Raw genomic sequence first — 25,334 nt, 5'->3', positions numbered from 1 at the left:
CCCGTCTCAAAATTTCCTATGTAAATTAACATGGAGAAAACGCGTTTTGGAACCCCCCTTTTTTCTCAGCCCCCGCTTGACGAATCACCCCCAAACTTTCAACATAGGAGCTGATCTCAACAAATAATTAGTTTTGAAGATTATTCAACCGGCGCCAATGTATATATGTATATGTACATATATATATATATATATATATTACCTACTGGCGGTCGCCAGTAGATAGTTATAGTTAGGACCTAGTTACTATAGGAAAATGGCAACATTCTATTCCCAATAACTTTGGCGCCGATTGAAAAATCTTCGCAAAATTTTCAAAACAAATTCTTTGTTGAGATCAGCTCCAAAGTTGAAAGTTTGGGGGTGATTCGTCAAAGGGGGCTGAGAAAAAAAGGAGGTTCCAAAATGTATTTTCTCCATGTTAATTTCCATAGGAAACTTTGGACAAGGCTACAGGTCGAACGGGTGAACGGAATTACCCCAAATTTGGCAGGGAGAAGGGTCTTGGTCTAGAAAGCATGCTTTGGTTTATTTGTCTAAATTCGATCAGAAGTTTTTGAGAAATATCGAAATTTACAGATATCGATATTTGGGAATTCTGCCATGTGATTGGCTGAGGCGTTACGAGCATGAGCTTGTTGCTGATTGGCTGCGAGCGGTTGCAACTAGGAAGTGTTGTGATTCTGTTGAAGCAAGTAAGGTGAAAAAAGGGGGAAAAAAGGTGGAAAAAAGTGGGAAATAGGAGAGTAGGAGCACTGTAACCTCTGTGGGGTGTTTAGGGTGTGCTATAGAGGGGGTGCGAAGCAAAGTATTTACCCCTACCGGTGTGTAAGTGGTGGGCTATGGAAATTAAGTGAGGTATTGGGTAGAGTATGATGCGGGTAAGGTGAGCTGGTGCGGGACTGGGGGATTAAAGCGTGAGCCCAAATTGTGTGTCATATGCTGTGAAGTCATGTGCCGTGGCCACTGCACTACAGTTGTGGAAGTAGTGTCTGGATGTGTTTATAACTACTAGGACGAACTACTGACCCATACTGGTATGAAAGTCCTGGGGTACGGAATATATGTGAGGTATTGTCTAGAGTCTCATGTTGCTAAGCTGAGCTGCTGCCGGAGTCGGGGATTAAAGTGTGAGCCCAAACTGTGTGTCATATGCTGTGAAGTCATCTGTGCAAGTAATGTCAGCATGTAGTTATAGGTACTTGGATGAACTTTTGTTTAGAACATTGTAGCTTGTGTATGGTGCTTAGGTGGTGTTGTATAGGGAGTGCGAAGGTAAATCAATATGGCATTTGTAGAGCGCGAACTACTCACCCCTATGGGTGAGTAGAGCTGGGGATCAAAGCAAGAGGTCTTTGCTGCAAAGTGAGATGGTCTGGCCACTGCGCCACAGCTGTGTGGGGAATACATTTTGGCGAGGGTGCAGGAGTTGGCATTATCTTGCCCTAAAATAGTGGGCCTAAGTTGTAAGTTATAGGGTGGCTCTAAAAAGAGCCCCTGTGTTCATTAGTTGGAGCTACATATAAGTGCGGATGCACAGCTTCAAGTTATTCAGGAAAACTTGGTTTCTCTGATCTGTGAAGTGTACTCCATCACTTCTGTATATATCCGTCATATCAAAATATATGTTGTTTTTGAATATGGACCCCATTTTGTGGTCTCTGAGGTATGCAGAGACAGCTTTGTTGTCTTTTTTCCGAGATTTTTCAATCTGAGGACAAAATTGTTTGGACCATTTCCACTTCTGTCTTTGGCATATATTGGAATATACAAAGACAGTTTGAGGCAAAAATAACAAATTGTCCAAATGTGTCCTTCATAAGCATTTCCAAATCTACCCCAGTCAATGTGCCTAGGTCGTTTCCAGCACAGTGCACAATTATGAGGACAGGGTGTTGGAGATGCAAACAGGTTTTAACCAAAGGCAACAATTGGTGCCACTTCAATCCTCTCTGTCCAAACCATTTAATGTCCACATTGTGTAAACCTAGGTCTAAGTCAATACGTCCCTGTTCTGCATACCTCTTGCACCAGAAAACATAGCTATGTCCTACGATCCACACTAGCATTTTGAAGGTATGGCTGGAAGGTATGGAAAGATGTCTGTAGCTCATGCAGTTTCTTCGTAGAATAAGAGATATGTTTAAAGATGGGGAACTAGTTTCTTTTCGCATACAAAACGGTGCCTGATTGGGAGATGAAAAGCATTGTTTTTTAAAAGTAGGGTGCACATTCGTTTTGTGAAAAAGTATGTTTGTGAATGGTTAAGAAAAAGCAGTTTGCACATACATATTATAGTACATATAATAGGATACAATTTGCTCAACTCAGTCACACCTTCTACTTGCATTTGGAAGGCACTGTTCGAACTTAAAACAATCGTGAACTTTTAACCTGCACGTGCCGTTAAATGTTTGAGAAAATGTTGCAAAATATATGGTTACATTTTAAAAAATTGATGAACTTTTAACCTCCACGTGTTGTAGAATGTTCTAGAAAGTGTGTTGATAGAATACGTTGTATTTCTGACTTCGATGTGTACTTGAATATTAAATAAACTATTTATATGGAAAAGTTGGGAGACAGTAATAGAGAGAATTTTAGAAAGCTAAAAGAATCAAGGAACTATTGTAATTTGTTCTGGATTACCTACTGGCGGTCGACAGTAGGTAGTTATCACTGTTAACGGTCTGAAAGTATGGTGTTGCTCAGAGTGGCATGGTGGTGATATGATATGGTGCTACACTCGAGTATGAAACAGAGAGTCTAAACCGTGAGGTCATTGCTGTAAAGTGATGTGGTCTGGTGTTTGTAGCATACGTGTGCAAGTAGTGTTAGTAGGTGTTTATACCATACAGGGAGTGGGAAGCGAACTACTGACCGCTACTGTGTGTTGATAGTATACCGGAAGCTGGAAGCGAAGTAGTTACGCCTACCGTTGTGAAGACTTGGGGATGAAACCGAGCTGATTGCTGTAAAGTAATGGACTCTGGGCGGTGTTGGATACTAGCCACTGTAGTATAAGTGTGTAAGTAGTGTTAGTATGCGTTTATAGTATATAGGGAGTGGGAAGCGAACTACTCATCTCTACTGGTGTGAAGACTCTGGGATTAAACCGTGAGTCTAAATTGTGAGCTCATTGCTGTAAAGTGATGTACTCTAGGCGCTGTAGCATATTTGTGGAAGAAGTGTTAGTTTACGTTTATACAATATAGGGAGTGGGAAGCGAAAGTCTTACCCCTGCCGGTGTCAAGACTCGTGGATGAAACTATGAGCTCATTGCTGTAAAGTTGTGTGCTCTGCGTAGTATTCCATTGTAAGTCATAGTAGAATGTTAGTATGTAATTCTATTAGAATCTAAGGGGCATATTATCAAGGAACGGCATTAAAATTATCGCCGCTTTAGCGGCAGGAAACTGCCGCTAAAACGGCGATAATGGGCTTGATAATATGCCGCAGAGAATTCCAATAGAAGCCCATGTTAACACGAGAACATGGGCTTCTATTGCAATACTCTACGTCACATTATCAAGCCCATTATCGCTAAAGCGGCGATAATTTTAACACCGTTCCTTGATTATATGGCCCTCAGTATGTAATGTTAGAATGTAGGTCTGTCATGAGGGGAACCTTGCGGAGTTTGTACACGGTGCTGGATTAAACGGTTGCTTTGCTGTCTGCTCCTGTTGGTGGTTGTTTCAGGTGTCTTGTTTTCTTGTAATAAATCTACTTATTGGATTCACTGCTGTCTGCATCTTCACTACATAAATTTGGCGACGAGTGGGAGAAGGCAAAAAGAAGGCACCACTCAGCAATATTTCAAAATTGCTTGCGTTGTGCTGAAGACCTGTTTTGTTCGTGTAGCTATTTCTACTCATGCCAGGGTCGTCGGCTCATTGAACTATGTCATCCGACTTCTGGTAGGACTTAAATTCACTACATTCTGGTTGGGGAGCGCCATCTTCCTGGGTATTGTTTACTAATTGTTCGGGGGGGGTTCAAGGCCAACTGAAGTCCGGGGATCGCCACACTCTGGGTCTTTATTTAAATATGCAGGGTGGGCCTCGTCAGTCCCTGAAGCCTCGGTGGTCCTAGGCAGTGCCTTATTTGTTCTGTAATCACACGGGCAGTACTTATGGTGTTATACAGTGATACACTCATAGAACTCTTGCATTTGTACAATTACCCAGGCTTCATTTGTCTAATAGTCAGTTAGATTATGTTTGGTAGGTGCACTCTAATATTAAATAATGTTGTCCTTAAAATCTCCTATAAACTGATGATTTTCACAATAAACAATAGACCGGTGTCATCAGAAAAAGAAGACCTATACACTCAGTTATTTATTTGAAAATATAAGTAACTTTTATTAAAACAGAAATAAATAGAAATGTAACTTTAATAGAACAGTATAATAAAAAAAAACGTGGGTTGGACTCCAGTGGAAGCAGCGTAGGAAACCTGCAAGACAAAAATGAAACATAAGTATGTGTGCTATGTGGAAGAGGTAAAGAAAGGTAGTCCGAATGAAAGGACCATAGTGAGAATGGAAGGGGGGGGAGTGGGTGGAAGGGAGAAGGGGAGGGAGAGTCAAAAGAAGAGAGGGAGATGGAGACAGAGCGTTGGCCTATTGCACCCAGCCCTTAGTGTTTACCCTCCGTCACCCGTTTGTTTAGGCGCTGGGGTCTGCGAGAAAGAGTGTGGTTCAGCAAGTCCTTAAAATTAAATACATTGCTAACGTTGGAACCTGATTTCAAAGGAATATTCACCAATCAACCAGTCTTTGCCTACACAAGAGGTCGCAACTTGAAGGAACTACCGACCAAAACACCTGACAACACTATTGTCACCACATACAAAGGCCTACAGCCTTGTTACAATTGTAGTAACTGGCTCTACAATGTCGCACCCGATGAAAGGCACGAACATCAAACTGAAGGTGAACGCAACATGCAACACATCCAATGTCATTTATTTGATTAAATGCCCCTGCGGCTTGGGTTACGTTGGAAAGACTACCAGAAAAATCAGAACACATATCCTAGAACATAAAAGCAGCATTCGGAAAAAAAACTGAAATCTACAGTGGCAGTACACTTTTTAGATAAAAAACACAACATCTCTCAACGGAAGTAGTGGAAATAAGAGAAGCTATAGACAATAACAACAGACTCTTGCAGAGAGAGTATCATTGGATCCGCTTCTTGAACATGATGCAACCGAACGGACTGAACGACAGAAAGGAATTTTTATGTTACTTATGAACTATAAATTACACTAATTTTCATGTGCCATATATACAGTGATCATTGACTGCAGATTGAGCACTTTGTCTTGAACCAGCATGATTATTTAGCTATATACGCCTTGAAAAGAGTCCTCGCTCTTATGTGCTTTTTATACTGTTATTGTTGACAGCAGATTGTACACTTTGTTTTGAACCTTCTCGATCATGTATCCACATACATCTTTATTAGAGTCATCAGGCTTATGTACATTGTATTTTCACCAATGTGTACAGCTGCACGAGTTTTTCATCCGCTACACATTCAATTTGTGAGATATTGGTTCCTTTTCACCCCTTTTTCCCCTATTATGCGTTAGAGTTTACGGCACTCTCCATTTAAAGATGGCACCCGCCTTTGTAAGTCAGCTTACCTGCACGTCACATGATCGTTTTGCGCACTTCCGGATTGAGAAAGTTTTCAGTCTCTTGCATACCATTGTTTAGATCCAACCAGCATTTTACTTGAGAAACCGGCTGACCACCGCAGCAGGTTACCAGCATTTGCGCTAAAGTAAGTTTTGCTTAGCGAAACCTTTTTTCGCGTTTAATAGGCCTTGAGTGTTCTTCTCGAGAATTTTGTTGCTACTTTTCTCAGGTTTTACACGGACATTTTTATACGGACAAATAGATTCCACAAGACTCCAGTTTTTATGTATTTAAGTCTAGTTTCACATCACATCTGGCTATAGATTCTCACTTTTGAGTCACTAGTTGCACATGCGCGTCACTATCAGGTTTCACACTTCACCTGGCATATAACGTCCACGATTTTACCGTTAACTCTCGCATGTCGTTGCGTTCCTCGAATTTCCTGTTACACACGGCGATATTTCTTAGTTTACCCAGCACTTGAACACGAGGTTCATGGCTTTACCTTTAACTTTCTTATGTGGTAGTGTTGTTCTTAATTTTCAGCTTTACACGGTGATATTTCACACGCCGCTCACGTTTGCAGCATAATTGTGATTGACATTTCACACCTCACCGAGTTTACGTGCATGTGGACATGATGTTCTTTTTACTGTTTACACTCTTGTGGGGTGTGTCTAATTTATAAGCTCTACATATATTTTTTGGTTTTACTCACAGATGGGACCCCTGACGAAGGGCACCACGTTGCCCGAAATGCATCGGGAATGAAATACATTGATGTTGAAATGTAAATGGATTTTTCTGAACACAAGATAATTTGAAGAAGTTTTAACGTTTTGGATTGATGTGAATAAAACGTCATCATATAATCGATATCATCGGCCAGATTACTTTCATTCCTACAATACACCCCCAGAGGGGCAAATAGCTGTGCACTGGGGGACATCCCCTAATTAGGAGATGCACCTTTTTTATTTGACATTGACTGTGAACATGAGTTGCCGATTATTATAGCTGACGTTTACACATCATTGGTCATAATAACTTGGGAGTCAGGCTGTGGACTAAGTCTCAAGGTAAGCCCCTCCTGAACAGGTCTAAGCTGCAGCAGAAGCCTAAGTCTCGTAGCAGGTCACCACCCCCGGACGCTTCTGAACATAGATATGATTTAGTTGATTGCTTGAAAATTAAACCTCCTGAGAGGTTTCAGGTTCTTGATCCTCATTCTCCTCATTCCTTTCAGTATTCGTTTGAGCACAGTACGACTGAGGAGGACCGCAAGATCGCAGATAGGGCAAGTCCGTGCAGTCTCGTGAGAAATGCGCATGCGCGGGCGTCCGTGCATGCGCATTTGTGAGAAGAAGTTGCCGTCAACGAGGAAGAGGGAGCCCCGGGACGCCGCACCGCAGGCAAGGCATTTTAATTATTTTAATATTCTTTAAATTATTTTAAAATGAGGGCGGGCGGCGGGTGGCGGGCAGCTCTGCTTCGCACTGGCGTGTGTGTAGCGCTGCCTGCTATGCCTACTTCGTAAACCGTGAAGCAGGCAGCGCTACGTACACTCCTTGGGCGGAGCGGAGCACTACGCCTGGGTTTAGTAATTTGGCACCAGTGCACCTATTTTTACTATTGTCACTAATTACTCTCCGTTGCACTGTTTTGGAGAACCAGCTACATTGATCTTTATTTAAACAAATAAGATTAGACAGTAATTAACTACACTGTTCAGTTCAATATCTTACAGATGAATTACATATCATGGTAGTTGTTTTAAAATTTCATGCCTAAAAATTCCTCGAGGGAACTATTGGTATTGATATGCAGAGGCGCACCACATCGCTCCACGTGGAAGTCCCTAGCAGAGCTAACATTATGAATAAAAATCCAGGCGAGATTGCCACAGGTAGAAAATGATTCCCTCCATGGAGAAACATGATATCACAGCTGCATCTAACCAGGCAGCAAAAGCCAAGATTAAGACATTCACTGATCAGAAACATCGGGCAACCAATTCACTTGTGGTTCCTGAAGGCTAGGGTTGGAGTGATGAAGACATTTCACCTAATCAATGCTATTACTGAGTCACTGGTTAATACTTCCACACTTCATTATGTTGTATACGTTGCAATACATTTTCCTGCGGTACTCACTCATGTTATTGCAAATTATGGACATATATAGGTGCCGATTACGATCCGGTAAAAAAATGGCCCGTACGACTCGTATCTGGTCTTTTTACCGTAGGAATCGTACAAGTGCTGTACAAACTGCCAATTACGATTTGCATGGGAAAAAGACCATACGAATCGCATTGGGAATTATTCCCCACACGTCCTCGGGTCGGAAAATGTGTCCGACACGTCCCCGGACGATTTACCGTACAAATGTGAAAAGTGAAGTCCGACCGCGGAATCACGATCCATCCCGTGCGTCCGATGTTACAACCGTATGGAAAAAACACCGTCCGCACCGACCTCCCATAGCAACCATGGAGACATGTGCCCGCATACGCACCGAACAACCCCCCAGCCCCCGTACGTTCGAGTCGTACCCCCCGTGTATGTACACCCGTGTACGTGTCGTACCCCCCGTGTATGTACACCCGTGTACGTTCGAGTCGTACCCCCACCGTGTATGTACACCTGTGTACGAGTCGTACCCCCCGTGCATGTACACCCGTGTACGTTCGAGTCATACCCCCACCCGTGTATGTACACCCGTGTATGTGTCGTACCCCCCGTGTATGTACACCCGTGTACGTTCGAGTCGTACCCCCACCCGTGTATGTACACCCGTGTACGTGTCGCACCCCCCGTGTATGTACACCCGTGTACGTTCGAGTCGTACCCCCACCCGTGTATGTACACCCGTGTACGAGTCGTACCCCCACCAGTGTATGTACACCCGTGTACGTGTCGTACCCCCCGTGTATGTACACCCGTGTATGTTCGAGTCGTACCCCCACCCGTGTATGTACACCCGTGTACGAGTCGTACCCCCACCCGTGTATGTACACCCGTGTACGTGTCGTACCCCCGTGCATGTACACCCGTGTACGTTCGAGTCGTACCCCCACCCGTGTATGTACACCCGTGTACGTGTTGTACCCCCCGTGTATGTACACCCATGTACGTTCGAGTCGTACCCCCACCCATGTATGTACACCTGTGTACAAGTCGTACCCCCACCCGTGTATGTACACCCGTGTACATGTCGTACCCCCGTGTATGTACACCCGTGCACGTTCGAGTCGTACCCCCGGCCGTGTATGTACACCCGTGTACGAGTCGTACCCCCCCGTGCATGTACACCCGTGTACGTGTCGTACCCCCCATGCATGTACACCCGTGTACGTTCGAGTCGTACCCCCACCCGTGTATGTACACCCGTGTACGTGTCGTACCCCAACAGTGTATGTACACCCGTGTACGTTTGAGTCGTACCCCCACCCGTGTATGTACACCCGTGTACGTGTCGTACCCCCGTGCATGTACACCCGTGTACGTTCGAGTCGTACCCCCACCCGTGCATGTACACCCATGTACGTTCGAGTCATACCCCCCCGTGCATGTACACCCGTGTACGTTCGAGTCGTACTCCCAACCGTGTATGTACGACCCGTACCCTCACCCGCGGACGTATGGAGCGTACCCCAGGCCCCAACACCAGCACCTTCACACAACATCGCGCATGTACGAGTCATACCAAGCCAGACACAAGGACAGCACTGTACAACAAAATGCCCGAAGTACACACCGTACACATGTTAAAAACACACGTACACAACCAGGACAAAGCAAAACAACTCAAGAATACACCATTCGAATGGCACAAAGCCACTAAACATGTCCAACAAGCTCAAAAACAACACAATCACTGACCTGCAACTTACAAAATCCAAAACAGAGGCCCAAAACACAACCACACCTTATAACACACCCACCCAAAGTTCAAACACAGCCACACCCACCAATGGACCAATAAAAAGGGCCCACACACACAAACCATGAGCCTTTGCAACAGACTCACTGCTGCCAGACCCCACAGACAACCTACAGCACCATACTTGAACCTTTACTACACCTTACACCTGCACACCTTCACACACACACCTTCACAAACACCCCCTCTTCACATTCACACACACACCTGCACAACCACACCCACACACCCACAACCATCCACACACCCCCCCCACCATCCACACCCACACCCCTCACCATGCCCACTAACAAGAATCCAAAGTTCACTAGCCGAGAGTTGGAGGTCCTTGTCGATGAAATCCTCAGAGTTGAGCCACACCTCTTTGGAACATTGGTCAGACAGACCAGCATTTCAGAAAAAACAGCCATGTGGCAGACCATCGTCGATGCTGTGAATGCTGTTGCGCACACCAGAAGGACCAGGCATGAATGCCAAGCCAGGTGGTACGATCTGCGGAGGAGGGTCCGAGCCAAAATGACCGACGACCACAACCAGGCCAACGTCACTGGAGGAGGGCCGCCCCGCAGACCCGTACAATACCATCCCTGGGAGGAGAGGGCGATGGCCATACTGCCGGTGGTGGCAGTGGACGGATTAGAAGGACTCCGAGACCCGGGTGAGTACACAAACAACTCACCTCACATGGGGGGAACGTCATCCACAACCAAACTCACAAACAGGCACGCAACCACCCCAAGCTATCGCATGACTCAACCACACTCCATGAACACGCACATGCCACTGGCGCCACCATGCCCCATGCACCCAGCTGGACAATGTCAAGTCACAGGCCACAGAAAACACCAACACATGACACGGTAAGCCAGATGGCGGGAGTGTGGGCCCCAAAAATCACATAGTGCAAATCAGAAGCAGACAACAATGCCCCCTGCCCATATGGCCTAGGTCACAGCCAGACAAACAGTGTGTCCCCACACAGGAAAGACTTGCCAGCAAATGGCAGACGCCTTGCATTAAGACATGGGGGTGAAGGCACGTTCTTGCACATGACAGCAGCTAATGAACAGCCAACACTGTGAAAGAGTGGCTGCACACACCACCACAGCAGCAGTGCAGACACAGACACTACACCCAATGGGTGCCTGGAGATCAGAAACAAACTCACATCAACAATCCAAGGGCCATTCAAAGATCTGCTAACAGTGTGTGCCCAGGAAGCTGGGCTGAGGTGACAGAGGGTGACACGCAGAGGGAGGGAGAGGGGGACAGACAGAGAGGGAGGGAGACACAGGGAGACGGACAGAGGGAGGAGGCTGACACACAGAGGGAGGGAGAGGGGGACAGAGAGGGAGGGAGACACAGGGAGACGGACAGAGGGAGGAGGCTGACACACAGAGGGAGGGAGAGGGGGACAGAGAGGGAGGGAGACACAGGGAGACGGACAGAGGGAGGAGGCTGACACACAGAGGTAGGGAGAGGGTGACAGAGAGGGAGGGAGACACAGGGAGACGGACAGAGGGAGGAGGCTGACACACAGAGGGAGGGAGAGGGGGACAGAGAGGGAGGGAGACACAGGGAGACGGACAGAGGGAGGAGGATGACACACAGAGGGAGGGAGAGGGGGACAGAGAGGGAGCGAGAAAGGGACACACAGGGAGCCCAATTCAGCCTTTGGGGGTGTGGGAATGTCTGCTCGTCAGCAGGTGGACTGCGTGCATGTAGACAAGGGTGGCCAGTACCAGAACCCCCCCTCTTCTCCATGGCAAAACACAGGGCCATGTCACAACCTGTGCACGAGCACAACGACAGCTACCTGCATTATATAAGTGTGTGGAACCACTCCATGTGCACACGTACAGTGCTACACGGAAGGCGCCAATGCATGGCTCGCCACACCTGCCCACTCCACTGCTGACTGCAGTCACAATTGACGCAGCAAGTAAGACTGTGCCACACATAGGTAAAGTCGCAAAAGCTGTGGCCAAGAGACATACCCATGCACAAGTGCACTGTGAGTGGAATGCAAGACATATCCAAATTCCCAGAGGAAATGTGCCAACTTTGAAAACAATGAAACATGGATGTAGCATGGAACAAAATTAACATTGTCTCTCTCACACACAGGTCAACGTCGTGGATCACCCCCCAACACTGGGGGGGAAGACTCACAGGACCCGGCTCGGCGGGATGACGGAGCCACCGGCAGCGACGACTCTCACCACTCTGTGGACGAACCCGACCCCGACCAACCTGGCCCCTCTGGTGTCCAACGACCTGCAGCACCTGCGTCAGGTACAACTGGGCCAACCACCACACCCACTCCTGCCACATCCCAGGAGACACCCAGGATCCCTGCCCCACCACCACAATGCAGCCAGGCTGGCCAGGAGGGACACGGTGTCCCGGGCACCCAGGAGGAGGCAGGCGACAACGCAAATGCCACCCCTCAGGGGTCCCGGAGACCCGATGTGCCCACAAGGGCAGGCCAGGTGCAAGTGGGCAGGGGTGGTGGGAGTGGAGGACGGCGGAGGCGCCAGCCTGACCAGTTGGCTGGGGAACCGGTATATTCCCATGTCCGAAAAATCCTGGACACATACCGGCAGGACACCGCGGGCATGGCCCAGGTTGTGTCCATCCTCGAGGGGATCAAGACCCAGCAGGCCCAGCAACATGCGGAGCAACATGCCTGTCTAATGCAACACCAACGGCGGATGGAGGACAGACAGGCTGAGCTTGTGACGGTGTTCACGGGAATTCACAGTACACTCCGTCGGATGGCTGACAACATGGGCAACCCTCCCTGTGCCACCAGGCGTAGAACATCACCACCCACAGGGAGGGATGAGGAGGAGGAGGAGACATCCGACGGAGCATCCCAAACATCGTCACGGCCTGCTTCTGAGGGTCCCCGCAGGAGGGCAGGTCATCCACGGAAAAGACCGTGAGGGTCGGCGCAACAGCACCATCTCCCAGGACACCTGGCCTGGCACCTGGCCCACTGGAGCAACAGCAGCACAGCAGCAAAAGACATTCTCTGCCACATGGACTTGCTGGTCACTGTCTGACCAATGTTGACAAAGACTGTGGCATGGACTCTGAGGATTTCAAATGGCAAGGACACCAACTCCCCTAGTGAACTTTGGATTCCACACACCCGGAAAGCCCCTCATGTCAAACACCCCCCCCCACCCCAACCAAAATAAAAAGTCACACCATAAAGAGAAGATGCCTACTGATTGCATTATTACCTTACATGTGTCTTGTAAAGTCTAACTATGCCTGAGTTCTCATTTGACTTCAACCATCCACACCCTGGGGCCTGAGTCTGGCACAGGACACACATGGGTCACATTGTAGTAGGCAAGACAGACATGGAGCACCATACACTCCCGTGATGGGCCCAACTAGCTGAGGGGGTGGCCGCACAACCGTGCCGATAGACATATTGAGTACAGCGACAGCCATGCGCAGAGGTCAGGGATCATGTGGAGTGTCCTGGGGGGCACCCAGGTATGTGTGGACAGGTGGCAGAACCATGTCCTGCAAGCTTGAGTCAGGTGGATGCAGAGAATGGTATCCTGGCCAACGTTGGATGCATGGGGATGGCACATGTCACAATACCCACACAGTCATGGACTACATGCACAATACACAGTTTAATCCCACACAAACAGCTTGCATCTTGCTACTCTACACATAGACACATAGCCACTATCACGGAAAACTATGCCAGACATGCCGGATGCACCGTGGCAACACACCAGCATTGACTGAGAAGAGGCACCTTGGAGGCATAGGGACACCTTTATTAGTCATGTATTCGGGATTGCAGAGGCAACTCAGAGTACACATGAACGGGTCATGTTGAGTAACATGTGGGTCCAACACTGACACCCCCCTTCTGCAGCCCAAATGCGTGATAGCCATGGAACTGGCACACAAGTGTCGGCTAACAGCTAAACACCCCCTGCTGCTCACGGAGAGACTGCCATACACCATTGATCCGCTGATGTGGAAGTCCCACACCATGTCAAGCCAATGCAAACCGTATGTGTCCGAGGGCAGTGTAACACACATAGATGCCATCATCACATTCCACAATCCCATCACTGATGACTGTCAACAAGTCTGACCATCTATTGAGGTGTACCCAGCTGCATGTAATGTGTACCATGGTGATGCGACATGTCTGCAGAGGAACCAAACATCGACAGGGGCAGTGTGCATACATCGTAAACAACTGCCACACCCAATACACCCCTGATGCATCCCTTACCCTAAGGAGACTTCCAAACTTGTCCGTGCGTGTAACGCTGAGTCAGCACACGATGACGTGTCCATGAGGAATAGCAGTGCCACAACAATGCAACCAGCAGACGGCATGCGCAAGTACCTGGGGATGAGTGACACACAAGAAGACAGCTACAAAAAGCACAGCCACTTGCATGTGCATGTACTCGACACATGTAAGGATGACAACATGCCAGGTCACAATTATGACTGGGGAAATACACATCACTGCCACCATCACTCCAGTGACACATCCACACACACCTCTGACTCACGTGGCATACATGCAGATGGACACACACATCGCAACACATGCCACACGGGGACCAATGCGTGCACACACAGACACTGGTATTCACCACTAAGCAAAGAAGTCGCGTATGAGCCGAGTCCGGATGTCCTCTTGCGGAACCACGTTCTCCACATCACTAGCCCCATTGCCAAGCCCTTCGTCCTCCACGGGTGGATGGTCCTGATCATCTTGATCCAGGATGAGTGGCACAGCTTTCTCAACTGCCATGTTGTGCAGCATGCAGCAGACCATGAAGATTTTGCAGACCTTCGCCGGGGCATATGGGAGGGCGCCGCCGGTCTTGTGGAGGCATCGGAATCGGCTCTTCAGGAGGCCAAACGTCCTCTCTATCACTCGCCTTGTCCAGCCATGGGCGGTGTTGTAGCGGAGCTGGGCCGGCGTGATGGGGTTGCGGAGAGGTGTGATCAGCCATGGCATGTAGGGATAGCCAGCGTCCCCTACATGGAAAGCACATGGACATAAGTAGGACAGGAGAAGCGGTCGTGGTGGAAGTCTACGCAAAATACAGGACAGACAGACTGTACCCACCAACAACACATGCTCGTTCGTTGCGCAGCTGCGTCATCATTTCAGGCACCCTGCTACGCCTCATGATGTAGGCATCGTGTGCTGATCCTGGAAAACGAGCACAGACATGTGAAATCACCATGTTGGACAGACACACCACAAGGGCATTGATGGAGTGGTAGTGCTTGCGATTCTTGTACGCTACCTCCTGTGCCTGTGTTGGTACCAAAGCCACATGTGTCCCATCTATGGACCCAATGACATGGGGCAGCCCTCCCAGGGCATAGAATCCACGCTTGACCCCAGTCAACATTTCAGGGGTTGGGAAATGGATGAAGTCATCCAGGTGAAGCAACATGGCCTCTAAGAAATCATGCAGCACACGGCAGAACATGCTCTGGGACATGCCACCAACATGAGCTATGGTATTTTGAAAGGTACCCGTGGCAAGAAAATGTAGGGCTGCCATTACCTTCAGCTTGGGTGTCAGTGCCGTAGGATACCTGTGCAGTGGTTGCAGGTGTGGTGACAGTCTCGCCGTCAACTCCAGAATCAACGGTTGGGGGAAGCGGTAGCACCGGATACAGTCATTCTCCCGCATGGCAGCCAAGTCCGGAATTGGTCGGGGAAGAGGCGGCGCTCTGCAGTAATTTGGAAGTGACAAGGAAGAGTGAGTGCACTACAACAACAATTTATATGTACTGAGCACATGTCAATCTGTCAATACACATATGCGACATACGGAGTCAGGTATGTGCCACATGCCCTGGGCACGTATGGCTGGCAGGTGACACTCCAACCAATACCCAGCTACACACGGAGATTGTGAACCTCCACATGCCATGGCATGGGATTAGCTGTGTCCCAGTGTAAGTGAACAGCCAGACGCAACACAGGAGTGACATACATCCACACATCAGCAGAAGTAGGATGTCGATTGCAGAGACTGGTAGCGGAACACTAGAGCCACAGGTCACATGACATTACACTAGGACAGCCCACACACCTTGCCATGAAGGTGTACATGTGATGACTCACCACACATTCATAGAGAGGATGCAGACATGTCCTTGTTACGCTACTCTGTGTCCCATGCATACATACGCACCTCACATCCGATACCACATGTGGCATGGTGTGCGGAACAGTGTGCCATGTCAATCTACACACAGACACATGTTGGTTGCTGCAACAGCTGATGCTTTTGAGGGAGCTCCAACATCAACCTAATGGTAACCCCCCACACATACATGACATAGTCACATCGTGCACCGTGGGTAGTGACATGTCTGGTGTGGTAACCCCTGTACCGGGCCTCAGGGGACACTTGCGTGTGTTGTTGACCGTGCCATGCCAGTGACGCTCATCCCAAGTGTGCAGTACGACATGCACACATGTCAAAGGAGTCAAGGGCATGCCTGGCACACATTGCACCATCACACATTACATGTGTACACATCTCATCATACATCTGGTGCCTTCTCGACTCAGGAGTAATGTGCCACATCACAGCCTTTCACACGTGTGCCCCACACATGTAGTACTGCCCAGACAATGCCTTGATGTCCATCCATGGACAAGTATGTCAGCCCTATTCCTTCCTGTGTGCTGCCTGTCACCACTGTGATGTGTGAAAGGCACCGTACTTTCGCTAAGAGGGCCTGTGTACGTTCCCGTATCACTATGGGAGTGCTGCCGTATGTGTACCCATAGTGATAGTGAGCGTACAGGCGTGTGTACGGTCCGTACCACCATGAGTACGCATACGCGAGAACACCCATAGTGGTACGGACCATACACACGCCTGTACGCTCACTATCACTATGAGTACGCATACGCTAGAACACCCATAGTGGTACGGACCGTACACACGCCTGTACGCTCACTATCACTATGAGTACGCATACGCGAGAACACCCATAGTGATAGTGAGCATACGCACGCGTGTACGGCCCGTCTCACTATGGGTGTTCTCGCGTATGCGTACTCATAGTGATAGTGAGCGTACAGGCGTGTGTACGGTCCGTACCACTATGGGTGTTCTCGCGTATGCGTACTCATAGTGATAGTGAGCGTACAGGCGTGTGTACGATCCGTACCACTATGGGTGTTCTCGTGTATGCGTACTCATAGTGATAGTGAGCGCACAGGCGTGTGTACGGTCTGTACCACTATGGGTGTTCTCGCGTATGCGTACTCATAGTGATAGTGAGCACACAGGCGTGTGTACGGTCCGTACCACTATGGGTGTTCTCGCGTATGCGTACTCATGGTCGTACGGACCGTACACACGCCTGTACGCTCACTATCACTATGAGTACGCATACGCGAGAACACCCATAGTGGTACGGACCGTACACACGCCTGTACGCTCACTGTCACTATGAGTACGCATACGCGAGAACACCCATAGTGATAGTGAGCGTACGCACGCGTGTACGGCCCGTCTCACTATGGGTGTTCTCGCGTATGCGTACTCATAGTGATAGTGAGCGTACAGGCGTGTGTACAGTCCGTACCACCATGAGTACGCAGACGCGAGAACACCCATAGTGATACGAACCGTACACACGTCTGTACGGGCCTTTGCTATGCATTTGGGGTGCCCTAGGGCCCTGGAACGCACCGTACCTGTGTGTGAAGCTCCAAATTACATAGGGGACACATGAGGGACAAGTATAAAGGCCTACATGCATGCTGGTTGTCATGGAGACCAAGTTTACAGTTTGAATTTTTTCCGGAAGGTGCACAGCAGAAGTCAGTTGGAATGAATCTACTTTGTTGCAATGTGTTTGTGGAGTTGACATCATGCTGAAGAAAAAAACACAATAAGAACCCACTGACTGTGCTAGGTTTGAAGGGATTGGAGGAAACATAGGATGCAAATGTGAGTGACCAATCACTCTGTACTCCTGTGCATGAAACAGGCCAGCAAGGCAGATATAAGGCAGCCAGGTCCCATGAGGGAGCACTTGCCTGCACATCTTTGTATTCCACGACCCAGCTGCTGCTACTGATTCCCTGGAACCATGTCAAGGTCTGTGGAGAGGTCACAGCCTTTCACCCTGGAGGAGAACCTGGCTTTGCTGGATGTGATCCTCCCACAGTACCCCATGCTGTATGGGCGACCAGGGTATCAGGTGAGTGCAGAGTCTACTGGCACAGACTGTGTCCCTTTTTTGTGACTGTGACTTCTGGCATTGTGTCCAGGTGTGGCACACATGCTATGTACTGTAGGGGGGGTCCCGGGGGGGGGAATGCCTGATGTCTCCCAGCCAGTGCATGCTGTGGTGCATGTCTGCCGTCCTCACTTGCATTGTGTTTACTGTGACAATCACTGCATGCTGCATGCCACATTCTGCCTGTCTTGTCCTCCTTGGAATGTAGCCTCTACAGTCCTCATGTGATTATGTGGTCAGCCCAGTGTGACAGGTGACTGTACCCACAGATGTGTGTTAGTTCTGTGTACCTGTGCTGAGAGTGTCCACATGATGTGTTCGTACCCTGGACATCGGTGTGTGTGTAAGTCCCCTGTCATGTGGGTGGGTGCATATGTGGGGTGTGGCACCCGGGCTGCATGAGGGATGGATATACCCTGCCCATGTGATGTGAGCAGGGAGCAGTGCTGTGTGTCTGACGTGCAGAGCCAGCCCCACACCTGTGAGCCCCCCCCCCCCGTCTAGTGGCACATGTGCAGAGTGAGTTTTGTCGCAGCATTTGGCAATGGCAGGTGAATGTCCTGTGCCTGTGGGTGTCTGTGTACTCTGCTGCGGTAGCGTCAGTGGCCTGTGGCATGTGACTGCTTAGAGGTGCTGCACATTATCCTGGTGTACCTTGTGATGCACAGTGTGAGCCTGGATCACTGATTGTGTCGTTGCCCTCATTCCACCTGTGTACTTTCAATGGCACGTACTGCTTTTGCCCTTCCCCAGAGGATGATGTCCCTATGACAAAGGTGCAATGCATTGGATGCATACTATGCCTTGTTGTACACAGCACATTTGTTCTAATATGCCTCTCTGTGACATGTGCCTGGTGTATTGATGTAGTGTCACTTGTTCATCCTCACAGGTAGGCGCCTCTGCCAAGAAGCAGATATGGCTGACCGCTGTCAGTGCCGTGAGGAGTGCGGATGGTCGCAAGCGGCGCCTGTCCCAGGTGAGGAAACGCTGGCAGGATATCTGGTGCTGGACGCGGAGGATCGCACGGGTCCTGCTGGGGGACTCACCTGAGACCCATAAGAACCGGGGGCGCCGCCGTCAGACCCACATCCACAAGCGTGTGCTGGCGGTGGTATTTCCAGACTTGGAGAGGCGCTTACAGGAGAAGCAGCAGCATGAAGGGGGTAGGTACATGTGTGTTTGTTGTGTGTCACCAGCATTTGTAAGTGCACAGTTGCATGGATTCACTGCCAGGGTTTGAAGGTGCTGTGCAGATCCAGTTACCCACAGTATAGCTGTGCTCTCCTGCCTCCCTTCCCCTCCTTGCAATGTGTTCCCTGGTCTGTGTGTAGTCACTCCTTCACAAGGTAATGTAGGCTGGCGCTTTCTCCACGTGAACTATGCCTGTAGCATCATGTGTGGGGGTGGTGTGTAACAGGTTTGGGGACCTTGCCTGTGCCCTGTCCAGTTCAGTACATGTGGGTTCCATGTCAGTTGGCACTGATGCTGAGTCCAGACATGGGAGTTAGTCTCTCAAGTGTCATGCCTTACAGCGCGCATGTCCTATGTTGTGGCCTGTGACATGATGTGCATGAGTGTGCGATACGCATAGTGCAGGGATGGTGGCGTGTGTTGCAGTCATTCCCATTCAGGACCATGGAGTTGTGTAGCCACTACTGTCCCCTGGGGCATATTTTCATAGGTGTCATGTGTGTCATCTAAAAACGTGGACACTCTCAGTGTCTACAGCATAGGTTGTGCTTTGTGCCATTGTCCCCTGGCACCATGTATATTGACGTGAAATGTAGTACAAGTGTCCACTGTACAGCCTGACCTGAATTTCCTTGTTCAGAGTCACAGTGGCCAGTGCCTGTGTGTCTTGTTACAATCATCTGATGATGGCCATTTGTACATGATTCTTTGGACAGGCGCACCTTGGTAATTTGGCGTCCAATCTTGCATGTATGCAGCCCCTGTGTATTTCACCCAGACTAAGAGATGTTAGTGCTTCCTGTGTCTCAACAAATTGTCTCATGTAGGGGGTGGTTGGTGCGGGCAAAGCCTACATGTCAAAACCTGAAATCTCCTTGCTAGGTCTGGCCAGTGTGTGATGTTTGTCTGGACATACACTCAAGGTGCAGTGAGGCAGTCATGTTGGGCATGTTTTCAGTATTACCTATGCAGCATGTGCCTCAAGTTCATGGATATGGTCCCTGCTCATCCCTATTTTCCGCAACGCTGTGTGGTGCAGATGCAGTGCTGGATTGTCCCCAGGGCCTGGCTCCTATGTCAAACTCCATTTCATGTAATTTGCAATTGTGTCATGCTCTCCATGGATTTTCAGTGGCATGGTGGGTCAACCAACTGTGTGTTGCATGCCCTACATCTGTACCTTGTTTTGTAGATGTTACTGATCTTTCTTTTCAGGCTATGCACTGTAACCTATGTAGATTTGACTCATGTGACATATGTATACAGGTGTGTGATTAATTGCTGTCTCTTCACCTTGCCCACAGCATCGTCGGGGGACACGGAGGGAGACATGAGCACAGACGGAGCGGAGGGACCGAGCACCAGTGCCAGCGTTGACATCGTGGCTGGCACATTGAGTGGTACTGAGGTGGAGGAGAGTGAGGCCGAGGACCTGTCCACTGGCACGACTGAATATGAAGCTGACGGGTCCGAGGATGATCTCTCCGAGTGGGCGGAGGCTGCACCACCAGCTGACAGCGGCACAACATCGCACCCCGCCCCCTCCATTGCCATCAGCCGCCTCCCACTTGCTCGTGTCCCTTCCCAGCGTGCCCGGTCACCACATGTCTTTTTCCTGCCAGGCACCGCACCCCCTGCCCCTGTCTCCACTGCTGCCGTCAATGCCAAGTCTGTGGACATCCAGCGGCAGTTGCAGATTGGTCAGGCTGCGATCCTTAATGTCCTCCATGGCCACAGCCAAGTGCTGCACAACATGGAGGCATACTTGGAGGGCATTTTTTCATTGCAGGCTGACCAACGCCAGTTGCTTAGGTCCATAGACTCGACACTGACTGCAGCAGTGGGTCTCCTGCAGCGCTACGTCCCACCCACTACCCCTGCCCCATCCACACTTCCCACTCCCATGCCTGTCCCACGTACACCCAGACGTCAGCATGCACCCACCACAACAGACACAGGCACCACACCAGCAGGGAAGGTCATACGCACACCTCCTGGCACGCACACACAGGGTGAAGTAGGCACACCCACTGGGTCGGGGGCAAACGTAAGTCATGCAGCCAGAGTGGGAGTCCGCATTCCACCCAATCCACTCCTTCCAAATCCCCTCCCCTCAGCTCTCCTGGTCACATATCCAGCAAGGACTCCTTCATGGCCGCACTGTCCCTGAGCCCCACTGTGACACCACCCCGCAAGCGGTCAAGGGAGTCCCCGGACAGGGTGGTTGAGTCCCCCCCCTGTCCGCACCCTCCCCCAGTGGCGCTGCGACCCATCCCTCTGCCCCCCCCCTCCTTGGGGCCTGTGGTTCCTTTGGGTGCAGGGGAGACGCTGGAGGACCTTGCTAAGGTGTGCAGCGACATCCTGGCCTCCGCCTTTGGCCCTGCCCCACCCCTTGTGGTGGAGTCCTCCATCCCTGCACCCACGACGCCTACCCTTCGCCCTCATGTCCCTGCGGTGCCTGGTCCTTCCCCCCACATGATGCCCTCCCCGCTGTGGAAGACGAAGGAGTCTGACTGTGCAGGCAAGCTAGGGGACCCGCGTCCCACTGTGTCCCCCATCCAGCTGTGACTCATGGACTGCCCTATGGGCTTTGTAAATATTGAACTTTCACCGCGAAAACTTTTTTTGATCATGCTGATTAAAGCCATTTTTTGTTTCCTTACAACACTACTGCTTTTCTGATATTGCTGTTGGTGGGGCTGCTACATGATTTTGGGAGGTGATCATGTGTTGGGTGTGTGGGAAATGTAGTAGTGTGCTGGTCATAGGGGGGACCCTGGTATCTGTGTGCCATCACAAGGTGTTAGCTAGGTTTCTCTGTTCATGTAAGCAGTTACTGCATGGTGAAATTGTCCCAAGGTGTATTCTTTCCTCTGTGTACCCTGCCATCTTCCCTGCAGGGTGTTCCCAATATTTGGCGCTGAGCTGTGTGTACATTAGCTGGGTGTGTGACGGACTCCTTCAACTTTGCACATGCATGCTGAGCGATGTCTCCACCTGCATCATTCGTGGCATCCTTGGTAGTCACTGTACTTGTGTATGTAGACTATTGACATGACTTCATGTGGACATGTTTTCTTTTCGGCGCCATGCATGTGTATACTCCCAGCCTCGCACACATGTGGTACATGTACTGCAGGGTCTTTGTGCACCTGACTGACATTTGTGGGCATTGTATCTGTGGCTACTCCACCCTTTGCGTTCCATGGGCACTGCTGGGAGGACTCTGCACCCACCCCTCCTGTCTCTGGGCACTGCTGTGAGTGTTAGGCACCCACCCCTCCTGTGTCTGGGCACTGCTGGGAGGACTCTGCACCCACCCCTCCTGTCTCTGGGCACTGCTGGGAGGACTCTGCACCCACCCCTCCTGTCTCTGGGCACTGCTGGGAGGACTCTGCACCCACCCCTCCTGTCTCTGGGCACTGCTGGGAGGACTCTGCACCCACCCCTCCTGGCTCTGGGCACTGCTGTGAGTGTTAGGCACCCACCCCTCCTGTGTCTGGGCACTGCTGGGAGGACTCTGCACCCACCCCTCCTGTCTCTGGGCACTGCTGGGAGGACTCTGCACCCACCCCTCCTGTCTCTGGGCACTGCTGTGAGTGTTAGGCACCCACCCCTCCTGTGTCTGGGCACTGCTGGGAGGACTCTGCACCCACCCCTCCTGTGTCTGGGCACTGCTGGGAGGACTCTGCACCCACCCCTCCTGTGTCTGGGCACTGCTGGGAGGACTCTGCACCCACCCCTCCTGTCTCTGGCCACTGCTGGGAGGACTCTGCATCCACCCCTCCTGTCTCTGGGCACTGCTGGGAGGACTCTGCACCCACCCCTCCTGTCTCTGGGCACTGCTGTGAGTGTTAGGCACCCACCCCTCCTGTGTCTGGGCACTGCTGGGAGGACTCTGCACCCACCCCTCCTGTCTCTGGGCACTGCTGGGAGGACTCTGCACACACCCCTCCTATTTCGCGATCTGTACGCTTAGAACATACACGTGTGTGGGTTCGCTCCATGTATACGAGGTGGGGGTACGTGTCGTACATACACGGTTGGGGTGGGGGTATGCTCCATGCATACGGGGTGGGGTTACGGTCCGTGCGTACACTGTTGGCATGGGGGGTACTCTCATACGTCCACGGGTGAGGGTACGGGTCGTACTTACACTGTTGGGGTGGGGGGTACGCTCCATGCATACGCAGGTGAGGGTACGGGTTGTACTTACACTGTTGGGGTGGGGGGTACGCTCCATACGTACGCGGGTGGGGGTACGGGTCGTACTTACACTGTTGGGGTGGGGGGGTATGCTCCATGCATACGCGGGTGAGGGTACAGGTAGTACTTACACTGGTGGGGTGGGGGGTACGCTCCATATGTACGCGGGTGGGGGTACGGGTCGTACTTACACTGTTGGGGTGGGGGGTACGCTCCATACGTCCGCGGGTGAGGGTACGTGTCGTACATACACGGTTGGGGTGGGGGTACGCTCCATGCATACGCGGGTGGGGGTACGGTCCGTACGTACACTGTTGGCATGGGGGGTATGCTCCATACGTCCGCGGGTGAGGGTACGGGTCGTACTTACACTGTTGGGGTGGGGGGTACGCTCCATGCATACGCGGGTGAGGGTATGGGTCGTACTTACACTGTTGGGGTGGGGGGTACGCTCCATGCATACGCGGGTGGGGGTATGGGTCGTCCTAACACTGTTGGGGTGGGGGGTAAGCTCCATACGTACCCGGGTGAGGGTAAGGGTCGTACTTACACTGTTGGGGTGGGGGTACGCTCCATGCATACGGGGGTGGGGGTACGGTCCGTATATATGCGTCCCCATGCTATGTGATGCTTGTGCGGGCCGTACCCAGGCCTTTGCCACGTGGGTACCGCCGTCCCGCCATTATTGGGATGACGTAGGTGTGGGCGTGGTACGACTCGTGCCCACGCTCTTAAGGCGTGGGTACGGGACGTACCTGTATTGTTGTGTTGCCGGTTTGCGTCGTCAAGCACTTCCATTGTGGCGGTCGCTGGCTTTGCTGGACACGCCCCCACCCCCTCGTAGTGACCAGGGCCTGAGAGTCAGGTATGTCCAGGGCATGTGTGCTGTGTGACTTTGGTGGGGGTTTTGTGGCCTGCCCCTGGTCCTGCCCCCCCTTTCCCCCCTCCCTTTGTTGTTCTGACCTTCTGCGGCGTCTGCGTCCGAACCTGTAGAGGAGGTCGACTGCTATGAGGGCCGGGATGACACGTAGGTGCGGGTCCATGTCTGTCCGTCGTGTACAGGTACTCCTTGTTCGCGTCGTCCTGATTTCCCGGCAGTTTTTGGCAGCCGGAAAATATTCACCGTGCGGGATGACGTCGGTGCGAATCGTGATTCCTGGTTCGTGAATGGCAGGCTGCGTGCGTCCCGACGTCACGTCGGCGCTTTCCCGGATCGCATTTGTATGTTTATTTTAGTCGGTCGGGGTTTTGTACGATTCGTACGGAAATGGAGTTTCCGTGCGAATCGTAATTCCATGTTTGTATATTTTGACGACCGGGTACGCGTCGGACGGAGAATATGCTCCGTCCGACGGTTCGTACCCGGTTTTTACCGGATCGTGATCGGCACCATAATGTTGTAAATGTGGTATTTGTCAAATGGGGTGGTTGTTTCACTCATAGGATGTGTAAACTTTACTGGCACCCTAATGTATTGATGCAGTATGTCCCGTTCGAAATGTTTAGTTCCATACCAATGCATTTCTGACCGGTATCTAGGTGTCTCAGTAGATACCTGGAAAGACAGTGACTTGGTGTGATTTTTTTATTTCATGGGTTGTGCCCCATATAGGGTGTGGATGTCCCTGACACTTACCTTCTCTTTTAGGCTGATTCATGCCCAAATATGTTTCCCTCTTTCTGATCTTGAGATTCCACTCTTTGCTAGGGTTTTCTGGCTCATTTATTATGTAGGATCTTCTTTAATACACTGTAACAGTGGGGGACATGATCATGAGCAGTATGTTATACTGATGTAACAAGTTAACAATTGTGTTTAGGAAAAATGCAACACTTGCAAAGTGATTGTTGTAATCTGCTAAATAAACACCGGTGCCTTTAAGGATGGCAATGACTGTGTACCTCATTGCAATACAAAATTACACATGGGCACGCATCAGTGTGCCCTCAATACGGGGGATGTAAAACTATTATGTGTGTGGAACTACATGCTTTCAATTTTAATTTAGCTTTTGTAGTCAGGAGGGGCTGCTTTGGTACC

This window comes from Triturus cristatus, chromosome 3_2 (genome assembly GCF_964204655.1).
Source record: "Triturus cristatus chromosome 3_2, aTriCri1.1, whole genome shotgun sequence".
NCBI classification, from domain to species: Eukaryota; Metazoa; Chordata; class Amphibia; order Caudata; family Salamandridae; genus Triturus; species Triturus cristatus.
Note: the sequence above shows the minus strand (reverse complement) of the source record.